At 43.0% G+C, this 27,616-nt stretch overlaps 1 protein-coding gene and 1 pseudogene across 5 annotated transcripts in view; one reads left to right on the top strand and one right to left on the bottom strand.

Annotated features, from left to right (window-relative positions):
• NOL4 (nucleolar protein 4) overlaps positions 1 to 27,616 on the top strand; it is a 456,659-nt gene that overhangs the window by 160,060 nt on the left and 268,983 nt on the right. The gene's annotated exons all lie outside the window — the stretch shown is intronic.
• LOC138642282 (phosphatidylserine synthase 2-like) lies at positions 6,361 to 11,178 on the bottom strand (annotated as a pseudogene).

Genomic DNA, 27,616 nt, shown 5'->3' with positions numbered 1-27,616 from the left:
GCTTGAATAGGATACCACTCCTCGAAGGACTCTCACATAAATTTGCAGTAAATACTCGAACCTGCACTGTATCTCTTTTATCTTAACCGTGAACAAAGGTATTTAGTGTCCTTCATCTTCCCACTGTTGTTCCCCTGTATCATGCCACACTAGCCATAAATCATGCCTAATCCCTTGGCTTCTGGGCTCTTCGAGGTCAGTGTGTACCAAATGCCCTTAATTAATACCAATAGCAAAGTGCCCCAGGTTTAAGAAAAAAGGTAATTTTGGTTTGTGAGGTCTGCAAAGGTATGTTGGTTCTATTCTGTTAGAGCTTTGACTAGCATGTATTCTTGACTGTGTCTTCTTTTCTGTCTACCTCTTAAAACCGAACTCTACCTGCGTCTTTGAGTTGATCAGCCATACTTTGTATCAGCCACTATACAGTATTGAGGCTTCGGTGTTTTGCTTTGTATACTTGTTGACTCCGGTGCTGATTGGTGGGGGAGCTGGATTTTGGATCCATGATCCAGAGCTCACTAGCCAGTGAACCAGTGGTTAGCACTGCAGCCTCGCAGCACTGGGGATCTGGGTTTGAATCCCACCAATGACAACATCTGCAAGGAGTTTGTATGTTCTCCCTGTGTTTGCGTGGGTTTCCTCCGGTTTCCTCCCACATTCCAAAGACATAGTGATAGGTAACTTACATTGTGAGCCCCAATGGCGACAGTGTCAATAATGTTTGTAAAGTGCTGTGGAATGAATGGCGCTATATAAGTGAGTAAAATTAAATAAATAAATATTGATGACCCATCTTATGTATAAGTCATCAATATCAGAAAATCGGACAACTCCATAAAAGGAGTTACACATAGAGGGCCCCCAAACATTTACTTATACACATGTGTTCAGTCTTAAAGGGGTTGTTTGGGCAAAATTAAATTTTTACCGGTGGCTTGGTAAAGTAAAAATAGCTAACTAAGCTATACCCATCTACTATCACTTACCAAAGAGGTGGGGAATCTCAGACGTGAGCACTGTTTATGCCACTTGATGAACTTATATCTGGCAGATTCCTGAGATCCATAGTGGCAGCATCTACTCCTAATGTCTATATTGCAGTTCCAAAGTGTCTGCTGTGATTTCTATGCCACAGCCCCATAGCTGCTGTTATATCTACACCACAGCCCCATGTCTCCTGTGTTGTCTATGCTCCAGCCTCATGTCTACTGTGATATATTTGTCACAGCCCCATATCTCCTGTGATGTATATACCAAAGCCCCATGTCTTTTGTTATGTATATAGTGTAGCCCCATGTCCTCAATCTCAGTGTTTCCTATGTGATGTATACAGCAGTCTCGGTGTCTCCCATGTGATGTATACACAGCAAAGTCTCAGTTCTTGAGTTCTAGATACGGGTTATGAGGAGACATCCAGTGTAATATACATCTGTGTTCAGTACAAATTACTGCTGTGAATTCTTTACAGAACTCATTAGCGCATAGTTACCTGCACTCCAGAGCAACGTAAATTTGGAAAAGTAGTTATGAGTAGCAACATCATACATACCACCTAATATCAGAGCTGCATCAAAGAGAAACAGCTCCAGCCATGACAATAGGGTGAGTTAATAAAATTTCTTACCAAATATAGCAGAGTAATTTTCAATTTGATTTGATTTGATTTTGTACGGCCTCCAAGTGATGCTCTAAATATCCAAATTGCCTACAGCAGAAAAAGGTTCCGCACACCTTGCGTACCAATATACAGAGCAGACCACTTCATGATCAAGTAATGATCGAGCAAGTCATCACCGTCCAAGAGGCGGCAGGACCGGAGTGGCCTATGATTGGCTTCTGTGGCCAGTTGAGTCCAGCATCGTGTCATCGCTGATGTCAACGATGACATGCTACTGAAGACACCTGACCGCTGCAGGCATTCACAGGTGGCAGCTGTCTTGAACGGTGACAATTTCCTTCGGGGGTAAAAGTAAACAACAGAGCGGCCTGTGCTGGATCCTGATAAGTACCATTAGTTGAATATATTTTTTTGTTTGTTATTTTTTACTTTACCAAACCAACGATAAAATGTGAATTTTGTTCAAACACCCCCTTTAACCTAAGTCGAATTGCATTAAGCTTGACATGAAAGTAATTCAGTACAATCTTGTGCCATCCAGTAAGAAACCTACCGGTATATGTTAAATATAGGATGGCTGAAGCACCCCACGCATGATATCCATTGAAGCATGTGTTTGACATGTACTTTATTTGTACGTTTTTTTTTTTATATGTTACCCCATGTTGGATTACAGATAAATTAAGACTTGTCTTGTTTATGTGTGAGAACAAAGGAATGTGGCAATAAAGAAACAGAGCACTGGAGCCTTATCAACTATATTATGTGCTCCAAATTATTTATGCTGCTGGATCCTTGGAAACAAATTGCAATGCTATTTTCACTTTGGGATAGTCTTCTATTTATGTCTATGATTAGTAGCATAAGGTAAAATATTATTCATATTCTTATTGGCATCAGACCCTACTTTAATAGGTAAAATTATTGCTTAGCAATCCTGTGTTTTGCTTGATAACTTATTAATTAAAGATAGAAAGAAGCAACCTGTCTCTGGGGATAAAATGGGATCACTAAATCATTTAACATGCGGTGAAAAGGATCACAACTAAAACAAGCTAAGCCAGAGGAAGGAAACCTAAACCAATAGCCTATCTATACTTCTCCAGATAACCCCTTCTTCAGGACACGCCAAGGATGACTCTAAAGTGGTAAAGGCTTAACACAGCATGTCATGTTTAATGGAAGAAATAATAGTTCACCAAGATAGAAAGAAGCACAAGTGGTAGTTATACTGTCGACAAATCATTTCATTAGCTGATTTTTTGACAGCATATAAAATCGCCCTAGAAGTCTTTTTACTATAAACTAGGTGCTTGCAGAAACTAACATGAAAAAAGTAGTTTGTCATGGTATAGGACATGGTTCATGTCCTGCTCTCTCAGGGTTAATATTGCTGGCCTCTCTTTGGATCTGGGAGGGTTATTTATACACACTCCAGACTAGGATTCCCTGTCAGCTATACTTTCGTTTAGTCTGTGTGTCTGACCTCTTGAGTGTGTACTCAGTTTGCAATTGCGTGCTTTGTTGTCCGTGCTTTACTATGCTTGTTTGTTCTGTTGGCTTTCTAACCTTTGGCTCCCTTTCTGACTATCCCTCCGTCTCAACCCTTGGTTACCTCGGTATCTCCTGGTTTTGATCTTGGCACGTTTAACTACTCTCCAGTGTACATCGTCTCCTCTGTACCCCAGCATCTGGCGCCGCCCTCGACCACCTCCTTCCCTGTCACGTGGTTCAGGTCCTGTTTGCTACTCAGTGAGTTTCCCGTCGCTCTGCTCTTGGCTCCCTTGCTGCGGCACGCAGCTCTCCCTGCAGCATTAATACCCGGGAGTTGTGACATAGTGAAGGCCAAGAATTATAGGGCTATTCAACTTAATTCAGCCAGAAACATGGATGTATTTGGCCTTTGTTGTCATCTGGCCTTGGTTGTTATTGGCTTGGGTGTTTAAATGACACGATTTTAAGGGGTTGTCCAGGATTTTAAAATTGATGTCCTATCCTGAAAGAGGAACTCTCATTAAGTTTTTCATTCATTAAATGTATTTATATGCATGTAATGTAGTGTGAGTGTATTAACATACTCATTTACCGCTGCTTTCTCTGGGATCCAGCGCCGTTCTTCTTCTCAGTGACGTCACTCTCTGCAGACTTTCCCAATCACGCTGTGCTCTGCAGGACCCGGTAGTGACTTTTACAATGTAAGCCCATAGAGTGGCAGAACGAAACTCCATAGAGTTATATAAAGATACTTCCAGCTCACGAATAGAGTGAGCCGAATAGTCACAACTGCAGTGACGTCACTGAGAAGAGGAGCAGAACGGCACTGGATCCCAGAGAGAGAAGCAGTAGGCGAGTATATGAACACATACATACTACACTGCATACACATCTAGATACATTTAATTAATAAAATAAGTGCATCTTTAACAGTGGTCATTAATATTAGATCAAGTTGCATAGCTAAAGAAGCCCTCTGATGCTATAAGGTAAGCGCCAATTCTCATGATTCCTGTTCAGCAGACTGAGATTACTATCATGGCTGTGCAAATCGATTTTCACCAATGCTACATAGTAGTGTAAATCTTACTCTACCCCGTCATGTGAAGGTGTTGAATATACATTTATTTGATTGGGGTTTATGTCAGTTTTCTGCTCTATTAGGGTGTGTGTCCACGTTCAGGATTACATCCGGATTAGCTGCGGATTGAACGCTGTGTACAGCATAGTGGAGGGGATTTTATGAAATCCCGTCTCCACTATGCGTGCGAACAGGCACGCGGCGGCCCTGCGTTAACGGACATGCGGCGAGTCTTTTTAGACCGCAGCATGTCTGTGCGGTGACGCTCTGTCGCTGCAAGGTAAATAACAGGGTCCTATGTATGGGATGCGGAGATTCTGGATATGTGCAATGAACACATTCGGAATCACCGCGCATACAGAAGGGGGCGGCGCTTTAGGCGGAGCGGGTTTTCCACTCCTTCCAAAGCGCCGTGATTACGGACCGTGAACACATACCCTTAGATGTAGGGATTTGATATTCGCCCTGTATATGCCGCTCCAGCTGGCAGTTATGTATTAGTAGATGCCTGTCCCAGTACAGTGACTGTGATAAACAGTGCATCTACCTAGGGGCAGAGTTCTTGTCCAGAAACAACTGCAGTTTATGTATACGGTATATAAATATCCAGCTCATGAAAATTACCTAGTTTAATTAGGAATACATCACACTATTCTAGTACAGCGCTTTCATGTTGGCGCTGAATGCAGCAGGAGCCGCTGTGCACAGAAGCCGGTGAGCATCACCCCCTGCTTGATGCCACCCTTATCACTCTGCTGCTGAGTGCAGGGCACAATGGAGGGAAATTGGATAAGACAGCTTCCTTTTCTACTCCCCACTCACTTGGTACTGTTCACATTACGCTGTACTTCACTGTACAGCACATCAATATGGTTGCTGGATGTGAGTGTAAAAGGAGCTGCTCTCTGCTAAGTGGGTAGTGGGTGGCACAGCATCGTTCTCCCTCAACCCCCTCCTCCTGGCTGGTGAGCGCGGACCGCAGCATCCATTATGGTACAATTAGGTGTCCCTCTTTAGACCCGCATATTTATATGCCTTTGCATTTCACTTGGCCATCCATCCACATGGTGGCAGTATTTCATTTACAAACAGGAAAACTGGACATGTTCAGGCATATATGTATATTAAATCTATAATAAGTACTTTATTATTACATACCATCTATGTGTATTTGTAGCCTTTATCTACCCTACCCTTTTATTGACACACGTAGGGTGCATTTACCCAGATCCTGATTGACCCAAGCCCATCATGACCGGGTATAATGGCCCTGGTGCTGACACTTGCCATATTGCTGGTGATAACACTCATGTGCATTTCCAATTTATATAATAGAAGACTAAGACGCAAAGAATCGTAATAAAGTGCCTATTTGAGATGCTGGACATTAATGTTGTTTACACCAAGATTTTTGCTACCATCTGAGGTTTATACCTGGTCAAGTCCCCTATGGAAGTCTTTAATGTAAGCTTACACCCTAGGATATGTTGCCCATTGGTTCCAGTTATAAAATAACGTATCGCACACTTATTTTCTTTTTTTATCTTTTACTGTGCTCCCCTGTTTAGGAAAATGTAGACTGGGCTCAACTCAACAGCGTACAATAGATATAGCAATACATATGGGCCCAGTGCAGGTTTGAACTGGCCCACAGGAGAGCAGGAGAAGCTTATATGAGCAGTACTTGGCACAATACACCCGAATCACTAAGTACAGACAAAGGCAGGATCTTATTCATTTACTAATCTACTGAACTATATAAATTTGTGATTGAGGATAATGTCACATTTGCATGTAGCTGATAAGTGGGGCCCTGGAATTGGTTATTGTCGAGCATTTGACTTCCCAGTCCAACACCGGCCCAGTGGGCACATTTTTTCTGCATACTCTGGCTGCTATGGGACCGGTGCATAGGTTCAGCACTTGCGCCAAGAGCCTTCCAGGTGCACGTGCAAAATGTGAAATCACCAAATGTGAACAGATCCTTTAAATCACAAAAAATGGCCATCCTCAGTTATACAAGGGCAGGTTCCGAGCTGGATGCCCAATCACTGATGACCAATTACTGAAATGCCTTCTACTCAGTAATTGGGGGTATAACAGATTAGTATTATAAGTGTACACAGATAAGGTGACACCGTTAAATGTGGTGCACCATGCTTACAACCTAGATCCGACCAATGAGTGTACAGACCCCAACATCACAAGGCCTGGCTGTATACTGTAGGGTCTTTTGTTTAGAACAGTTCTTTTCAGGATTTGCTCCCCTGTTCACTTGTAACGCGTCTTCTTCAGGTCTGTACTCTTGTTTCTGACGGCAATATTTTTTTATAGCGCAATGTAATGTCCCTGATAAAGAACCGCCATGCTGTCCACAATAGGAGCAGAACTATACCCAGAATCCAGCAAAGTGCGACATAGAACGGTAATGGTAGTGTTATAGTGCAAGGATCGTATTTTATGACAATCAGGAACTCTGTCACGGTGATAGCGGCCACCATGCACACTTGCTGGCCCAGCTTGTGGAACTTCAAGTCGTCCATGAAGTCATAGATCTCCCTCATGGCCACCCCGCCCACGTTCACAGAAAATACCAGATGTAGCAGCACCAGGTAATGCTCTGGAGGCATCCACAGGACGAATCTGAGGTAAAATGTGTTGAGTTCTGCAAGTAAAAATAGCACTATGATGCCACACACCGATAACCATCGGCGCAGGTTTGAGGTCGGCTTCCATTCAAACTTCATCCAGCTGTAAGGCGTGAACTGGAGGGCTATGGGATAGCAGGCACCGAACCCCCCCTCACCACCTTACAAATAAAATGACACAATACACATAGAGTGAAGATATAAGGCCGCGGTATTTATTAATGGTCACTCAAATATTAAATATAATAAACCAATAAATAATGGTTACTCAAATATTAAATATATTAAACCAATAAATAACAATAAAATTAATTACTCTATGTACAATAAAACCATCCAGTCTTCGCCCAGCAAGCTGTGCGAGAACCAGCTAATGAATACCACGACGACATTAACTTAGGGAGGTCGGGCAGGCAGCTGTAAATAAAATCCTGGCTGCTGTAACTCTTCTGACAGGAATGCAGGGCTTGAGAAGCTCTTCTACTTGGCGCCGAAATCTGTTAACCAATCAGACTCCTGTTGCTCATTTCTGCCTGTCACCTGAGGAATAAAAGAACCAATCCACAAAAAGGTAAGAACCATTAGCCATAACAAATCAAAAAAGGGGGATAGGAATAGAGCCTAAACATTGAGAGAACTAAGGGGACATACCAAAACTGAACTCTAAGGCTAAGTTCACACTGCGTTAGCAGCAGCCCGTTCAGCACATACGCTAACGGGCTGCTGCTAGCGCAAGTGCCGGCGTTTACATCGCGCCAGCGCAGGTAGAGCATCTGCTAGCTCTATCTGCGCTAGCAGTGACGGACCCAGAAACGCTGCAGCCTGCATCTCCAGGTCCGTCACTCAATGACGGCACATCCCTAGCGCACGCCCATTGTGGGCGTGCGCTAGCGATGCATCCGACAGTCAATGGCGGTCGTAACGGACTACGTAACACCGCGTTTATGCCGCGGTGTAACGTAGTCCGTCTAACGGATTGCCTGGACGCAATGTGAACCAAGCTTAACTCAATTATCCACTAGTAAACAGGAGGAGCTGGCGCCGCAATCCCATGAAGCCCCCATGCTCTTCGCTCTAAAGGGGGGCTTGTACATGGGATAGCAGGCACCGAACCCCCAACGCCTCTCACATATAAAATGACACAATACACATGGTGTGAAGATAAAAGGCCGCTGTATTTATTAATGGATCCTCAAATATTAAATATAATAAACCAATGAATAATGGTTGCTCAAATATTAAATACATTAAACCAAGAAATAACAATAAAATTCATTACTCCATATACAATAAAACCATCAAGTCTCCGCCCAGCAAGCTTGGTCCTCCAAACCACCGCAGTCTCTTCAATCAAACTTCCCAAACTCATATTAAATATATCCAACCCACTGTCTGAGAGATGCACACCATCCTTCCTATACAGGCCTACCTCGAAACCCCCCAAATCCCTATGTCTATATGAAACTCCTATCGAAAACAAAAACTTTGCCGTACTTTGATTAAGTCGTTTGTCAATTTTATCCATAAAACGCCTTTCATTGCTGGACCAAATGAGGCGAGGAACTATCTCTGAGAAGCACAAAACGCAACGGGAAATAAACTCCTGCAAATCAAAAAACTCCTTTGCATAGATCCCAACAAAGACCACCTAAATGTAAAATCAAAACATCTGGAGCCTCCCAACTATGCATCCGCTCCTGGAGCACTATCCAAAGCGAAACCAGCATAAACCTCTTACCCCGCACCTATACAAATTATATGAATCCGCTTTCAAATTAAGATTAACACCATAACACCAACACGCTGCTCTTCCGTGGGCCCAAAAAATAAACGAACGGCCAATAATCCAGACCATCAATCGTTTGGAACCTGAAAATACACAATCAAAAGGATAAGTTAGGTCTGACATAAGAACGATAACAATTAGAACCCCATCTACCAATGCCCTTAATTATGTCTTCACTCAAGCCCAAATTGGCTGCCTCCGTCGCAACCCTAATCCTAAAGGAATGGGATGTAATTTTTAACCAATCCAAACTTAACAATGACAAACAATCCCCAAGAATCTTATTGAATTGATAACTAGTCAGAGGTGAACAGTCTAAATGAATAAAAAAGGAACGGCAAGAAACCGGTCTGATAACCAGATGCTGTTTAATACAACAAACTGGGCAAAACGTAGGATCAGCCAAACAGCATAAACGAACCACAGCACCCTTGATCGGTCTTAGAATGCCTAACCCGAAACACTACCACAGATTCTTCCACTTGAATGTCTTGGAACAAAAGATTGGACAGTAATCACTTATTATAAGTGACCAACTCACCAATCCTAAATGCTCCGAAAAAGGCAATGATAAACACAGTACTAAACAACTGAATCTCATAAGGAAAAGAACATACTGAATTGCACGTTTGCACTAACCGCTGAACCTAAGAAAAAGATAAGGGGCGCCGTTTGTCACACAAGACAATTATCCCTCTTGTACCCTTTCAACACCTGCTTGACCTAGAATAAGCAGTTCAAAGGGGCACAATTATACCATTTCTGAAAAAATGAAACACCAGCTAAAACCTTCACTATATAGCTATAAGACAAACCTTGCTTAAATAAATTGACCACAAAGTCTATGGCAATCTCAACATGATAGTCACACACACTAACTTTATTGCCACTACAGAATTAACACCAATTCATCCAAGCAGTCGAATAAGCCTTCCAAGTCTTTGTCTCTATTGACTTCTTCAAAAAACCTTCAGCTAGTCCAAGACCAACTTCCACAAGTGGGCTGGACATAGTGGCGTAACTTGAAACTCATGGGCCCCAATGTGAAAGCTCCAACGGGGCCCCCAAATATTTAAAATCTTTAATAGCAATAGTCTTTTTCTATAGGGCAAAGGGACTTTTAGGGCCCCCTAGGCTCCAGTGCGATTGCAACCCCTGCACCTGTTGTAGTTACACCCCTGCCTGGACACTTTAGACCGTCCGAGTTGGCTGCTGGAACCAATGAATGGAATCTGTCTATCTTTTGATGGGAGAGATTACCAACAATCTGATTAAACTTTCTACGAATGTGCTTTGCTTTAATCAAAATGTTAAAACACAAACAAACTAGGACTACCGGCGAAAGCTATCAGGATCCTTTTTGGGTACCAGACTCAAAGGGGATAACCTGAAATCCCTGAAAGGGGCGGGGGGGGGGGGGGGGTGAGAAACAAAAGGACTCTCTACCCTCCCTTAAGCAACTTCTTCTGTAATTTTGTCTCAAACTACCTCTAAATGCAGATTAGCTGACTGCAAGTTATCAACCCAGATACAACCAAAACTAGTAAACTCATGTGCAAAAAATCCTTCCTCAAAGCCCTTACAAATGAGGTCCGCTGTCACCCTGTCGGGATAAATTTCAAACCAGTGATGCATGTTTTGTAGCCTCACTGGAGTCACTGCTTTTTGGAAGCATATCTTTCACACCAGGCTGCTGACCATTCTGATTCACCTTTCTGAAATACTTAACCACCCTGCCATTTGTACAGTTTCATGGAGAGCCACTTCAAGGTCTTCATGTCACAATAAATTCCTAATCCATTACACACTATTACATCCATAATCCAGTGATCCCACCAGCATTCACTGAAATTGGGCAGCTGATGCTCCAGACTGTATGCCAGGAACTCGAACATAACGCTGATTATCATACACATCCACCAGTCCCTGATCACTAGTGTTTTTATATACCAGCCAAGAAAGTGTGCAGGTACAAAGCCATCCATCTTATCCCAAAGGTTGTGATAATGATCAGTCTTATTATTTGGATCGTATATAAGGCAGTTTCCGCCATAATCTCGTTCTGGTAGAGGAACTCCCAATTTGGATCAGTAAACTTCATGAAAGGTCTCCTGTCATGTACAGTCTAAAAGAGGATGAAGATGAGGAAGAGCTCGTACACCACACTGATAAACAGCCAGAACCTCCAATAAGCTGGATGAGGTCTGGAAAATGGGCCATCTTTAGCTTGTGTCACTCCAAAACATAGGAAAACCAATATACTGGCAACAATTCCTCTTTTTGTATTAAAGGTGGTGTCTTGTGGCATCTCTTCAAGTAACGTGACATATACCAAGAAACACGTCAGGATAAACAGTACAGTTACTGAGTGCGCTCTCAAAAAGAAAGTGTTGGTGCCATCAAACACTTCAGACTCCGTGGTGGTCCTGACGCTCTCCCCCCTGAGCAAGGACTTGCTGGACGGGTATATGCTTCTGACCTCCATCTCGTCCAGTCCGTCCAGGGTGGACTTCGTACTAGCGGCTCCCTTCCTGCCTTCATGGCGTATCATGGATCAGCAGCGGGCGCCTTTATCATGAGCAGCTCAGTCCTCAGCCACTGGGAAGTCTCCCACTAACCGGGATACTGTAGGATGTGAACTTGAGTTTATTGGCCGGTAATTCAACAAATATCTCACGTTACCTGATGAAGCTGTAATCTACAGCGATACGCGTGGGGTGTCTGGGTTTACCTGAACTGTGGGCTTTCATGGGTGTTTCTATTCCTAGCATGTTTTCTTACCATCTATTGCTTGGCTAGCACACCTTACCTTATACATCATAAATATTTGGTTCTATTGGTATACCAGAATCATGGGCTATTAGATATATTTGATGGTATTGCTTGGGACTGTGCCATATGGTTTCATGTATTATATGATTTATGCGGGTTGTAGTGCAGCTGTACACCCTGTGCAGTGATGAGGCAGTGACCCAGCAAAGTTCAAAGCAAAAGTTTCTTTAATGTGCAACTCACAAAACACAGCACACGATATCCTCTGGATCGCAGCCGGGAACCATATCCTCTGGATTGCAGCCAATAACCATGCCAGTCCACCTCTGTGACCGTTTGCCGTGGGCGACTGCACTGCCATGTTAATGTTCAACTCACAGCACTACACAGTACACAATATCTTCCCAATCGCAGCCGGGAACCATATCATCTGGATTGCAACCTATAAACATGCCAGTCCACCTCCTGAGACCAGTTGCCATGGGCAACTGCACCGCTGTGGGTGCCAGGCCTTTTCAGCTGCCTTGGCTGTTTTGCTCTGCTGGCCTGTGTTGCCTCACACAGGTGGAGCTCTGCAGAGCCTTCTGCTCTGTACTCCAAACACCAGACTGACACTGTCTATGAACCTGACACACACAACCGTCTGCTTCAGGGGCTTTTACAAGCAACCTGTGGCCTTTGGCCACATGGAAAACCCAGCCGGGAATGAAACAGACTGCCCCACTACCATACTGTAATCCATTTAAGAAATTAAAGCCCAGTAGGTTTTCTTAAATCTGCCTTGGACATATAGCTTGTCCAATACTAACACTTTTATTCTGCATTGCAATCACAGCTACGCCTGTGACTGCAATGCACTCTTATGGCCTCAATAAGCCACTGTGCGCATCCTGGGGGAACACACAGCGACCCCTACCTGTGACACCGGCCACTGCCTCACAGGGTATAGCCTCCTTTTAGTATTGATTGTATTATCTCCTTTTCTTTACTTTGATTTCACCAAATATCATATATGAGATATTGGTTATAATAGCCTCTCTACAGGGGACATTTGTGTCTGATAATTACTTGACATTTATTACTATCAGTATATTTCAGCACATCATTATTGTACAGGGTATGGTGTATGCTATTCCCCATGTATAATGAATATACTATTGCTAGGAGGGGTGTTACAAGCTTATGATATTCCATCATGTTACTGCTAAATATTGACCATATTTGTGGCCCATGTTGGCACCTTTTTGTGCATGCTTCAGGTTTTCCACTTCTTTTAGAAAGGTTTTAACGGATTGTACATTTCTAAAAATGTTTTTAAGGAGCGCACATCACCATTGTATATATTTCCATCACTTTTTCTAACCTCTCACTTTATAACTTTTCTGTAAAGCAGTCTGTCCTTGTGATGCTGGGGGAAGAATTGTGGTTCAATTCTTTGTCTGGTGTGGGGCAGCCCACTCAATCTAATGCTATGGGTGTCACTAATAGCATAAACCAGCATGGTGCGCCACATCCATATTTTGTACTGACACAACCCCCACTATGGTGCACTGTGGCCTGTCTGCGTCCTGCTGGCTGCTGCGCTTTATTCTGCCATTTCATCAGTAAGGATAGTCTTTTTCTACCATTTTAAGAAATTTCATCCCATTTCCTGTCATTTTTATCTGTACATCGCAAGCATATATAGGGGTCTAAGTCTCATTTCTATGAAAAACATTGCGAACTCAACATCTCATAAAATCTCTGTTCATGATATCTCCCTCAATACTAAAATATTCCAAAAACTTGTAGGCGAGGACCCTGCAGAATGGGGAATCATCCGCTTGCCATTGCTTTGCTGTAAGGTTCCTTAGAGCTTAGTCCACCAGTAACTCAGACTTTTCTCTGCCTGATGTGTACAGGATAATGGAGAAAAAGTCCCATACTGTATATTCAGAGCTCACTATTCTGCATATACATACACATTTCAGCAGATATTACTTTGACAGTGAGGTTCAGTGCAGCAGCAGATTGTAAGTGCTGGTAGACTATATATATATATAGTATTATAATACTGGAGAGGAGATGTCCCAGGTATGATGCTTTGTTACCTATTCTGCACAGGGCAGCGTGTGCACCGCTGTCATTTTATTTTGTGAACAGCGCCCCCTGGTGTGTTCAATTCATAAGAACTGTCAGTATTAATCTATTTCACTTAGCAGCAAGACTTAAGACACTTACACTGCAAGCAATACTGAAACATTCATGACATTTTTATATACTGGAGTGAAAAGCCTCACTCTTAATGCATACATACATTTATGATAGTTTATGCCAGTTTCAGTTTCACTGAGGTTAGTTAAAAATTAATACCAGGGATTTTGTGCCATTATTTTCCTTTTATTCGAGGCCTACTTAGAAAGTGTATTGTCATAATAAGGGCAATAATTTTTACTTCCAATTTTTTTTCTTTTTTTAATATTACCTTTTTTTAAATTTAAATTTAAGAGACTGTACATGATATGCAAACTTTCATCCAGTATATATATACAGGTCCTTCTCAAAAAATTAGCATATAGTGTTACATTTCATTATTTACCATAATGTAATGATTACAATTAAACTTTCATATATTATAGATTCATTATCCACCAACTGAAATTTGTCAGGTCTTTTATTGTTTTAATACTGATGATTTTGGCATACAACTCCTGATAACCCAAAAAACCTGTCTCAATAAATTAGCATATTTCACCCATCCAATCAAATAAAAGTGTTTTTTAATATCAAACAAAAAAACCAACAAATAATAATGTTCAGTTATGCACTCAATACTTGGTCGGGAATCCTTTGGCAGAAATGACTGCTTCAATGCGGCGTGGCATGGAGGCAATCAGCCTGTGACACTGCTGAGATGTTATGGAGGCCCAGGATGCTTCAATAGCGGCCTTAAGCTCAACCAGAGTGTTGGGTCTTGCGTCTCTCAACTTTCTCTTCACAATATCCCACAGATTCTCTATGGGGTTCAGGTCAGGAGAGTTGGCAGGCCAATTGAGCACAGTAAAACCATGGTCAGTAAACCATTTACCAGTGGTTTTGGCACTGTGAGCAGGTGCCAGGTCGTGCTGAAAAATGAAATCTTCATCTCCATAAAGCATTTCAGCCGATGGAAGCATGAAGTGCTCCAAAATCTCCTGATAGCTAGCTGCATTGACCCTGCCCTTGATGAAACACAGTGGACCAACACCAGCAGCTGACATGGCACCCCACACCATCACAGACTGTGGGTACTTGACACTGGACTTCAGGCATTTTGGCATTTCCTTCTCCCCAGTCTTCCTCCAGACTCTGGCACCTTGATTTCCGAATGACATGCAAAATTTGCTTTCATCAGAAAAAAGTACTTGGGACCACTTAGCAACAGTCCAGTGCTGCTTCTCTGTAGCCCATTTCCTGCACACGCCTGTGCACGGTGGCTCTGGATGTTTCCACACCAGACTCAGTCCACTGCTTCCTCAGGTTCCCCAAGGTCTGGAATCGGTCCTTCTCCACAATCTTCCTCAGGGTCCGGTCTCCTCTTCTCGTTGTACAGCGTTTTCTGCCACATTGTTTCCTTCCAACAGACTTACCATTGAGGTGCCTTGATACAGCACTCTGGGAACAGCCTATTTGTTGAGAAATTTCTTTCTGGGTCTTACCCTCTTGCTTGAGGGTGTCAATGATGGCCTTCTTGACATCTGTCAGGTCGCTAGTCTTACCCATTATGGGGGTTTTGAGTAATGAACCAGGCAGGGAGTTTATAAAAGCCTCAGGTATCTTTTGCATGTGTTTAGAGTTAATTAGTTGATTCAGAAGATTAGGGTAATAGGTCGTTTAGAGAACCTTTTCTTGATATGCTAATTTATTGAGACAGGTTTTTGGGTTATCAGGAGTTGTATGCCAAAATCATCAGTATTAAAACAATAAAAGACCTGACAAATTTCAGTTGGTGGATAATGAATCTATAATATATGAAAGTTTAATTGTAATCATTACATTATGGTAAATAATGAAATTTAACACTATATGCTAATTTTTTGAGAAGGACCTGTATATATATATATATATATATATATATATATATATATATATATATATATGTATATATATATATATATATATATATATATATATATATACACACTGCATATATAGTACAAATATACACAGTTAAAGCGAAGAAGGCTGAGTCAATATTTTGTAAGACCACCTTTCTCTGCAATTACTGCTCTTTGGGGAATGTATCTACAAGCTTTGCACATCTAGAGGCTGACATTTTTCCTATTCTTCCTTGCAAACTAGCGTTAGTTCAGTGAGACTGAATGATGAGCGTCTTTGAGCACAAATGTTCAAGTCTTGCCACAGATTCTCATTGTGAATTAGGTCTGGACTGTTACCAGGCCATTCACATTCATGAATATGTTTTGATCTAAACCATTCTATTGTAGCTCTGGCAGTATATTTATGGCTATCAACCTGCAGAAAGGTGAACCTTTGCCCCAGTCTCAAGTCTTTTTCAGCCTTTAACAGATTTTCCTCCAGGATTGCTCTGTATTTAGCTCCATCGGTCTTCTCATCAATTCTGACCAGCTTCCCTGTCCCTGCTGGAAAACAGCATCCACACAGCATGATGCTGCCACCACTATGTTTGATGATGGGGATGGTTTTTTCAGGGAGATGTGCAATGTTAGTTTTCCACCACACATAGCATTTTGCATTTAGCCCAAAAATTCTACCTTGGTATCATCTGACCAGAACACCTTCTTCCACGGGTTAGCTGTATCCCCTGCATGACTTTTTGCAAATTGCAAACAGGACTTCTTATGGATTGCTTTCAAACCCATCTTTTTGCCACTCTTCCATGAAGACGAGATTTGTTCAGTATACGACTAATGGCTGTCTGGTGGACAGATTTTCCCACCTGTGCTGTAGATCTCTGCAGCTCTTCCAGAGTAACCATGGGCCTCTTGGCTTCCTCTCTAATTAGTGCTCTTCTTGCTCGGGATGTCAGTTTAGGTGAACGGCCATGTCTTGGGGTAGGTTTGCAGTTGTGCCACACTCCTTCCATTTTTGGATGATGGATTGAACAACAAGATGAAAAGGAGGCGCAAATCAAAAAATGAGGCTATGATACAAAAAGTCAAGAATTGATAATGCAAGCATATAAATGTATATAGAGGGGAGAACTCAGCAAAGAGACAACATGCAAAAGGGTAAACTAAGTAGAGCATGTGGTCTAGTAAGGTAGCCTATAAAGAGCCGTAAAAAGACCATATATACAGTATATATGATCTACCAGAAAGTTAAGTGACTGTTGCAGGAATCAATGGCATATAAGCAAAGTGAAGTATAATGGTGCATAAACATACGTGTCCAATGCGCAGTAACATGTAGCTGGTTAACTGATATACAGGCCACATGGTAGGCAAAAAGAATAGCTGTAATAAGGAAAATACTTGGATGCCAGCAGAGACACCCTTGAGATGTGCCCACCCAAAAATATATATTATATATTTAATTTACTTTTTATTACCTCTGCTTTTCTCTTCTTCACAACTTTATCCCTGACCTGTCTGGTGTGTTCCTTGGATTTCATGATGCAGTATGATCACTAATACTGTCAAACCTCAGAGGCCTTCACAGAACAGCTGTAGTTATACTGAGAATACATTACATATATTTGGACTGAATTTACTAACTATGTGACTTCTGGAGGCCACACAGGATTTTATTTAGAGTTATCAGACTACAGTGGGCTAAATACAAATGCACAACACAGTTTTCAGATTTATATTTTTATAATATTCTGAAAACAATGTATAATTTCCGTACACATCACAATTTTCTTGCAACTTTTTCTTGGTATATCACATAAAATAATGTGTAATGTTACATAAAAATAGCCCCAACCATTGATTTCCGTGGTATAATGCGCCTGAAAACTAGGCTGTAACTCTGGGTTATTGCGTGCGGTGCCATTCCATTTTCACTATGTCATCTATTCAATAATGTCCATAAAGTAAGGATACAGTTAAAAAGGATTCATATTTAGTGATGTTTATAATTGCTTTTTCACCCGTATTTTCTGGAGGGGTTAGAATACGACAGAGATGTTACTTTAAGTCTATATTGAAATATAAGGCGTACCTAATGTTATTCTATCATGTCGTCATTCACATGATCGTGATCTTTGTCTTGTTCTTAAAATCTACAGCACACAGACCCATAGAGTACAATGAAAATATTCGAACTTCATTTCTTAGTTGGTCTAAATTCTGTTACTCAGGTTCCTCAGAGCTTGTCCTATTCTGATCCTCACTCATTCAGTGATGCGGAGCCAATAAAAATGGATAACACATTGAAGCCCTAGGTCTGTAATACTGTAATGCCACATTTACATCTCCGTACAGATTGTGATGCACTGGCCGGCTACAGGTCTCCTGACCTGACCTTGTCAGCCTCATAGAAATATATAAGGCTGTCAAATGTTGATCAGAAGACCCGCAGGCTGTGGGAGCACTCCATAATCAGAATGTGGCACGTGGATGGTGGGTGTGGGACACCAGACACGGCTGTTTGATTGTGCCCCACATTCCAAAATCATTTTTATTGTATAATAAATAGTTGTTCAACTTTTTTGTGCTTCACTGAAAAATGTGCTGTCTTTTACACTTTTACTCTCACATGGTGTTTTACCAAATTATCATGTATAATATATAGTTCACTAGGGTTCGACCGCTAGGACCTCCATAGATCCAGAAATCAGCAGCGTCCCATCTGACTGAGTGGGATAGAGGATCACTTCTCGTCTGGACTATTGTAACTCTCTACTAATCGGCCTCCCTCTTACCAAACTCTCCCCTCTCCAATCTGTCCTGAATGCTGCTGCCAGGATCATATTCCTCACCAACCGTTACACCGATGCCTCTACCTTGTGCCAGTCATTACACTGGCTACCCATCCACACAAGAATCCAGTACAAAACTACTACCCTCATCCACAAAGCACTCCATGGCTCAGCACCACCCTACATCTCCTCTCTGGTCTCAGTCTACCACCCTACCCGTGCCCTCCGCTCCGCTAATGATCTCAGGTTAGCATCCTCTATAATCAGAACCTCCCACTCCCGTCTCCAAGACTTTACACGTGCTGCGCCGATTCTTTGGAATGCACTACCTAGGTTAATACGATTAATCCCCAATCCCCACAGTTTTAAGCGTGCCCTAAAAACTCATTTGTTCAGATTGGCCTACTGCCTCAACGCATTAACCTAACTATCCCTGTGTGGCCCATTAAAAGAAGCAAAAAAAAAAAAACATAATTGGGTTCCTCGCATCATGTTCTCATACACTTTATACAGTTAATAGCCTCTGTGTCTGTTCTGCTACATACTTAGGCAGGTAACTGGTTCATGCAGCTTTACATGAACACCTGAGCCTTACACTATGGCTGGTCCGAATAACTAAAGCAATTGTTACCAGCCACCTCTCGGGTCTCCCCTTTTCCTCATAGTTTGTAAGCTAGCGAGCAGGGCCCTCATTCCTCTTGGTATCTATTTTGAACTGTGATTTCTGTTATGCTGTAATGTCTATTGTCTGTACAAGTCCCCTCTATAATTTGTAAAGCGCTGTGGAATATGTTGGCGCTATATAAATAAAATTATTATTATTATCACTTACAAATATGGCACAACAGCTTTCATGAGCCGCACATATGTGTCAGTTAGATATGGTCAGAATTGATTTTATGCAACTCGAGTGTGGCTTTATTGCCTGTACAAGATGGTTTAACGAATAAAAAAGCCAGTAGAGGACATTGCGGGGGCTGTGATGGCAAAATAGATGAGTGGTGATTAGAGATGGGTGAACCTGAGCAGTAAAGTCCGTACTGACCACCTACTGTTTGGGCACGGACACCTAACATGAATTTTACCAGGAAGTCCGTGTTACTGTTCGGGTTCGGCCCTCCGATCCACATGACAGCGCGGCAAACACTGCTTCTGATCGGCCGGTCGGACAGCTGCGGTTCCCACTGTCAAATGACAGTATGTGCGCACAGCTGTGATCAGAGGTAAAAAGCTGTGGGACTCCTCTCTATTCATAACTTTTCTATCAAAAACGTACGTTTCCACCAGTTGTAGAACTATGATAATACTGGGAGAGCTGAGACTTTTAGTTCCAAGGAGAATACATGCTGAATATGCTATGCCTTGGTTGCTTGGGAACATAGCTGTTCTGAGACAGTGACATTTCCTTGTGCAGCACATATCCCTGATTTCCTGTCTCTGCGTTAGCACCTTGACCCCTGCTGTTTTTCCCCCCGAGTCCTCTGTGAATCACGTCCCACTGCTCTATTATTTCCTGCTTCTCTCTTCTCGTAATGTGATAAATGAGGACAGAGTGGTCCAGGTCAGCACCGTGCGGGCCCGTCATTGCTTGGTTCAGGCAGCTATATGGTTAATGCTATATATATATATATATATATATATATATAAACATACGTGTCCAATGCGCAGTAACATGTAGCTGGTTAACTGATATACAGGCCACATGGTAGGCAAAAAGAATAGCTGTAATAAGGAAAATACTTGGATTCCAGCAGAGACACCCTTATATATATATAAGAAACACCAATGTTAACAGTACATTAATTGCTTCATTTAATAACACGATCATGTAGACTAGGCTCCTGAGAGAACTGCTTATTACGAGTTTTATATGATGCTGCTCCACACTGTACGCTGGGACACTAATGGTGAGAGTGCACCCTCACCTCCACATGTGCACCTTCACACCTCCCCCTCGTATACAACATATGGATCATCACCCCCAGGAAACAACATTAATGTCTCTAGAGCATGAAATAATGATGCGTCTATATGATTGTCTGAAGATGAGATAGGAACTGAAGATGATGGAGGAGATGGATGTAAAAAGGTTAATCACTACAAAGTAAGGCTTGCCTGAACAAACAGCTGCCATGGTAAGTTACTCTTATGTACATTTTATCTGGGAGGATTATAATGAGCCAAGATGTCAGAGGAAGCGGGGTAAAGACTGCACATATAGCTACCTAATAATTATAACAGAGTGTTTCTCATATCTTTCTGTCTAGCTTTTTTTTTGAGTTGGTACACTTTCAGGAGCCACCTCAGGATACTCCACTATCTATTTGGCTGCAGTATGTTATTTTTGTACTGAATCTAACTACTTCTGTCCTGTATTGGGGGAATAACTCTACATATGAATATTTTCTCTTACACATCCAACATTTACTATCCAAGTACGAACCACAACGCAGGTCTCCTGACCCAGTGACCTGAACAGCTTCATTTTTGCCTATGAGACTGTTGAGTTCAGGGCAGGAGACCCGCGGCTGGTCCAGAACTTGTGGTCTGTAATTAGACCATGAACATCTGAGTTTTAGTGGGAAGAGCGCTGCTGGGTTTGGTGCAGAAGGGTAAAAGTGGCTCCAAGTGATTTCACTTGCTTGGTCTTGCATGAGGGTGGGCTGAATGGTCAGGTAGCAGCGTTGCTACTTGACTTTTTATTTTTTCTACACAGATTATCTACAAGTGACGGACAGAGAATATTTTTTACAGACACATTGGAAAATTGTAGTGAATCATTATGATTATAAATGATAGGACATCTGCAATTGCATTTCTCTTCTCACGGTGCTATCACCTCCGCAGTACGCCCCTTGTTATGAAAGGCAATTCAGTACTACAATGGACATAGCGGTCAGAGCACATACAGTGATCTGACAATAACCCAAAATCATAGAACGAGCTCTGAGACGTGGGAACTCTGCAGACCGCAATCCCTAATCCTCTCCAAACAACACTAGAGGCAGCCGTGGATTGCGCCTAACTCTGCCTATGCAACTCGGCACAGCCTGAGAAACTAACTAGCCTGAAGATAGAAAATAAGCCTACCTTGCCTCAGAGAAATACCCCAAAGGAAAAGGCAGCCCCCCACATATAATGACTGTGAGTTAAGATGAAAAGACAAACGTAGAGATGAAATAGATTCAGCAAAGTGAGGCCCGACTTTCTTAACAGATCGAGGATAGAAAAGGTAACTTTGCGGTCTACACAAAACCCTAAAGAAAACCACGGAAAGGGGGCAAAAAGACCCTCCGTACCGAACTAACGGCACGGAGGTACACCCTTTGCGTCCCAGAGCTTCCAGCAACAAATTAGACAAGCTGGACAGAAAAAATAGCAAACAAATAGCAAAGACGAACTTAGCTATGCAGAGCAGCAGGCCACAGGAATGATCCAGGGAAAAGCAAGTCCAACACTGGAACATTGACAGGAAGCCAGGATCAAAGGATTAGGTGGAGTTAAGTAGAGAAGCACCTAACGACCTCACCAGATCACCTGAGGGAGGAAACTCAGAAGCCGCAGTACCACTTCCCTCCACAACAGAAGCTCACAGAGAGAATCAGCCGAAGTACCACTTGTGACCACAGGAGGGAGCTCTGCCACAGAATTCACAACAGTACCCCCCCCTTGAGGAGGGGTCACCGAACCCTCACCAGAGCCCCCAGGCCGACCAGGACGAGCCACATGAAAGGCACGAACAAGATCGGGAGCATGGACATCAGAGGCAAAAACCCAGGAATTATCTTCCTGAGCATAACCCTTCCATTTAACCAGATACTGGAGTTTCCGTCTAGAAACACGAGAATCCAAAATCTTCTCCACAATATACTCCAATTCCCCCTCCACCAAAACCGGGGCAGGAGGATCAACAGATGGAACCATAGGTGCCACGTATCTCCGCAACAATGACCTATGGAATACGTTATGTATGGAAAAAGAATCTGGAAGGGTCAGACGAAAAGACACAGGATTAAGAACCTCAGAAATCCTATACGGACCAATGAAACGAGGTTTAAACTTAGGAGAGGAAACCTTCATAGGAATATGACGAGAAGATAACCAAACCAGATCCCCAACACGAAGTCGGGGACCCACATGGCGTCTGCGATTAGCGAAACGTTGAGCCTTCTCCTGGGACAAGGTCAAATTGTCCACTACATGAGTCCAAATCTGCTGCAACCTGTCCACCACAGTATCCACACCAGGACAGTCCGAAGACTCAACCTGTCCTGAAGAGAAACGAGGATGAACCCGGAATTGCAGAAAAATGGCGAAACCAAGGTAGCCGAGCTGGCCCGATTATTAAGGGCGAACTCAGCCAAAGGCAAAAAGGACACCCAGTCATCCTGATCGGCAGAAACAAAGCATCTCAGATATGTTTCCAAGGTCTGATTGGTTCGTTCGGTCTGGCCATTAGTCTGAGGATGGAAAGCCGAGGAAAAAGACAAGTCAATGCCCATCCTACCACAAAAGGCTCGCCAAAACCTTGAAACAAACTGGGAACCTCTGTCAGAAACGATATTCTCTGGAATGCCATGTAAGCGAACCACATGCTGGAAGAACAATGACACCAAATCAGAGGAGGAAGGCAATTTAGACAAGGGTACCAGATGGACCATCTTAGAAAAGCGATCACAGACCACCCAAATGACTGACATCTTTTGAGAAACAGGAAGATCAGAAATAAAATCCATAGAGATATGTGTCCAAGGCCTCTTCGGGACCGGCAAGGGCAAAAGCAACCCACTGGCACGAGAACAGCAGGGCTTAGCCCGAGCACAAATCCCACAGGACTGCACAAAAACACGCACATCCCGCGACAGAGACGGCCACCAAAAGGATCTAGCCACCAACTCTCTGGTACCAAAGATTCCAGGATGACCAGCCAACACCGAACAATGAACCTCAGAGATAACTTTATTGGTCCACCTATCAGGGACAAACAGTCTCTCCGCTGTACAACGATCAGGTTTATTAGCCTGAAATTTTTGCAGCACCCGCCGCAAATCAGGGGAGATGGCAGACACAATTACTCCTTCCTTGAGGATACCCGCCGGCTCAGACAAACCCGGAGAGTCGGGCACAAAACTCCTAGACAGAGCATCCGCCTTCACATTTTTAGAGCCCGGAAGGTACGAAATCACAAAGTCAAAACGGGCAAAAAACAGCGACCAACGAGCCTGTCTAGGATTCAACCGCTTAGCAGACTCAAGATAATTCAAGTTCTTATGATCAGTCAATACCACCACGCGATGCTTAGCTCCTTCAAGCCAATGACGCCACTCCTCGAATGCCCACTTCATGGCCAGCAACTCTCGGTTGCCCACATCATAATTTCGCTCAGCAGGCGAAAACTTCCTGGAAAAAAAAGCGCATGGTTTCATCACTGAGCAATCAGAACCTCTCTGTGACAAAACAGCCCCTGCTCCAATCTCAGAAGCATCAACCTCGACCTGGAACGGAAGAGAAACATCTGGTTGACACAACACAGGGGCAGAAGAAAAACGATGCTTCAAGTCTTGAAAAGCTTCCACAGCAGCAGAAGACCAATTGACCAAATCAGCACCCTTCTTGGTCAAATCGGTCAATGGTTTGGCAATACTAGAAAAATTGCAGATAAAGCGACGATAAAAATTAGCAAAGCCCAGGAACTTTTGCAGACTTTTCAGAGATGTCGGCTGAGTCCAATCATGGATGGCTTGGACCTTAACAGGATCCATCTCGATAGTAGAAGGGGAAAAGATGAACCCCAAAAATGAAACCTTCTGCACACCAAAGAGACACTTTGATCCCTTCACAAACAAAGAATTAGCACGCAGGACCTGAAAAACTGTTCTGACCTGCTTCACATGAGACTCCCAATCATCCGACAAGATCAAAATGTCATCCAAGTACACAATCAGGAATTTATCCAGGTACTCTCGGAAGATGTCATGCATAAAGGACTGAGACACTGATGGAGCATTGGCAAGTCCGAATGGCATCACTAGATACTCAAAATGACCCTCGGGCGTATTAAATGCAGTTTTCCACTCATCTCCTCACCTGATTCGCACCAGATTATACGCACCACGAAGATCTATCTTGGTGAACCAACTAGCCCCCTTAATCTGAGCAAACAAATCAGATAACAATGACAAGGGGTACTGAAATTTAACCGTGATCTTATTTAGAAGGCGGTAATCTATACAAGGTCTCAGCGAACCATCCTTCTTGGCTACAAAAAAGAACCCTGCTCCTAATGGTGACGATGACAGGCGAATATGCCCCTTCTCCAGGGATTCCTTCACATAACTGCGCATAGCGGCGTGCTCAGGCACGGATAAATTAAACAGTCGACCTTTTGGGAATTTACTACCAGGAATCAAATTGATAGCACAATCACAATCCCTATGCGGAGGTAGGGCATCGGACTTGGGCTCATCAAATACATCCCGGTAATCAGACAAGAACTCTGGAACCTCAGAAGGGGTGGATGACGAAATTGACAGAAATGGAACATCACCATGTACCCCCTGACAACCCCAAGCTGGACACCGACATGGATTTCCAATCTAATACTGGATTATGGGCTTGTAGCCATGGCAACCCCAACACGACCACATCATGCAGATTATGCAACACCAGAAAGCGAATAACCTCCTGATGTGCAGGAGCCATGCACATGGTCAGCTGGGTCCAGTATTGAGGCTTATTCTTGGCCAAAGGCGTGGCATCAATTCCTCTCAATGGAATAGGACACTGCAAGGGCTCTAAGAGAAACCCACAACGCTTAGCATACTCCAAGTCCATCAAATTCAGGGCAGCGCCTGAATCCACAAATGCCATGACAGAATACGATGACAAAGAGCAGATCAAGGTAACGGACAGAAGAAATTTTGACTGTACCGTACCAATGGTGGCAGACCTAGCGAACCGCTTAGTGCGCTTAGGACAATCAGAGATAGCATGAGTGGAATCACCACAGTAGAAACACAGCCCATTCAGATGTCTGTGTTCTTGCCGTTTAACTCTGGTCAAAGTCCTATCGCACTGCATAGGCTCAGGTTTAAGCTCAGGTAATACCGCCAAATGGTGCACAGATTTACGCTCACGCAAGCGTAGACCGATCTGAATGGCCAAAGACATAGACTCATTCAAACCAGCAGGCATAGGAAATCCCACCATGACATCCTTAAGGGCTTCAGAGAGACCCTTTCTGAACATAACTGCCAGCGCAGATTCATTCCATTGAGTGAGCACGGACCACTTTCTAAATTTCTGACAATATACCTCTATCTCATCCTGACCCTGACAAAGAGCCAGCAAATTTTTCTCTGCCTGATCCACTGATTTAGGTTCATCGTACAGCAATCCGAGCGCCAGGAAAAACACATCGATATTACTCAATGCAGGATCTCCTGGCGCAAGAGAAAATGCCCAGTCCTGAGGGTCGCCGCGCAAAAAAGAAATAACAATCAAAACCTGTTGAACTGGATCACCAGAGGAGCGAGGTTTCAAGGCCAGAAATAATTTACAATTATTTTTGAAACTCAGAAACTTAGTTCTATCTCCAAAAAACAAATCAGTAATAGGAATTCTTGGTTCCAACATAGCTTTCTGATCAATAGTGTCTTGAATCTTTTGTACTCTTGCCGAGAGCTGATCCACAAATGAAGACAGACTTCTAATGTCCATCGCTACACCTGTGTACTGAACCACCCAAATGTCTAGGGGAAAAAAAAGGCAAAACACAGTGCAAGAAAAAAAAATGGTCTCAGAACTTCTTTTTTCCCTCTATTGAGAATCATTAGTACTTTTGGCTTCCTGTACTGTTATGAAAGGCAATTCAGTACTACAATGGACATAGCGGTCAGAGCACATACAGTGATCTGACAATAACCCAAAATCATAGAACGAGCTCTGAGACGTGGGAACTCTGCAGACCGCAATCCCTAATCCTCTCCAAACAACACTAGAGGCAGCCGTGGATTGCGCCTAACTCTGCCTATGCAACTCGGCACAGCCTGAGAAACTAACTAGCCTGAAGATAGAAAATAAGCCTACCTTGCCTCAGAGAAATACCCCAAAGGAAAAGGCAGCCCCCCACATATAATGACTGTGAGTTAAGATGAAAAGACAAACGTAGAGATGAAATAGATTCAGCAAAGTGAGGCCCGACTTTCTTAACAGATCGAGGATAGAAAAGGTAACTTTGCGGTCTACACAAAACCCTAAAGAAAACCACGGAAAGGGGGCAAAAAGACCCTCCGTACCGAACTGACGGCACGGAGGTACACCCTTTGCGTCCCAGAGCTTCTAGCAACAAATTAGACAAGCTGGACAGAAAAAATAGCAAACAAATAGCAAAGAAGAACTTAGCTATGCAGAGCAGCAGGCCACAGGAATGATCCAGGGAAAAGCAAGTCCAACACTGGAACATTGACAGGAAGCCAGGATCAAAGGATTAGGTGGAGTTAAGTAGAGAAGCACCTAACGACCTCACCAGATCACCTGAGGGAGGAAACTCAGAAGCTGCAGTACCACTTCCCTCCACCAACAGAAGCTCACAGAGAGAATCAGCCGAAGTACCACTTGTGACCACAGGAGGGAGCTCTGCCACAGAATTCACAACAGCCCCTAGCCCTGCACTGGCCGCCTGTGAGATGAAAGCTGAAGCTCTGTGAGGGTACGTTGCCATGTTCAGGATTTGCTGCAGCTTTGATTCTGCTTATTTATGACAAAAACACAGTGGGCAGATGTTATAGCATAGTCCACTATGCGTCTATGTGCACCTGCAGATTACCCTCAGAAACTGACACGCGGCACAACTTTCAGATCCACAGCATGTCAATTTCTCTTATGGGTATGCATGCAGATTTTCCCCATAGACTTGCATTAATGAGGAAAATCCACATGTGTTTAAAAAACGTAAATGCGTGTCCTCTAATTTACATAAATGTTGCGGAAACGATGTGGATATTCTGCAGTGTCAAAACCACAGCAGATCCTAAACGTGGGAACGTACCCTTAGAAGACTGCTGCTGCAAATGTGTTTGTAATGACACACCTAACCTCTGCTGCAGTGCCAACTTGATTTTTAATTTTTTTCTGGGCAGCATATCAAAAAATCACCGACAGACAATATTTTTTACAAACACATTGGAAAGCCATACGAAATCATTATGATTATAAGTGATCCATGTCTGCAGCCCATAATTCTGATAAGAAGACATTAACTGCATTCACTGTAAATTATGGTCAGTATAATCTGCACAAGTTCCTTAGGCTTCAAAAAAATCACAGAAGCCTTTAAAAAAATTTTGAATAG

Source organism: Ranitomeya imitator, chromosome 6 (assembly GCF_032444005.1).
Source record: "Ranitomeya imitator isolate aRanImi1 chromosome 6, aRanImi1.pri, whole genome shotgun sequence".
In the NCBI taxonomy this organism is placed as follows: Eukaryota; Metazoa; Chordata; class Amphibia; order Anura; family Dendrobatidae; genus Ranitomeya; species Ranitomeya imitator.
Note: the sequence above shows the minus strand (reverse complement) of the source record. Positions and strands in the feature narration are given on the sequence as shown.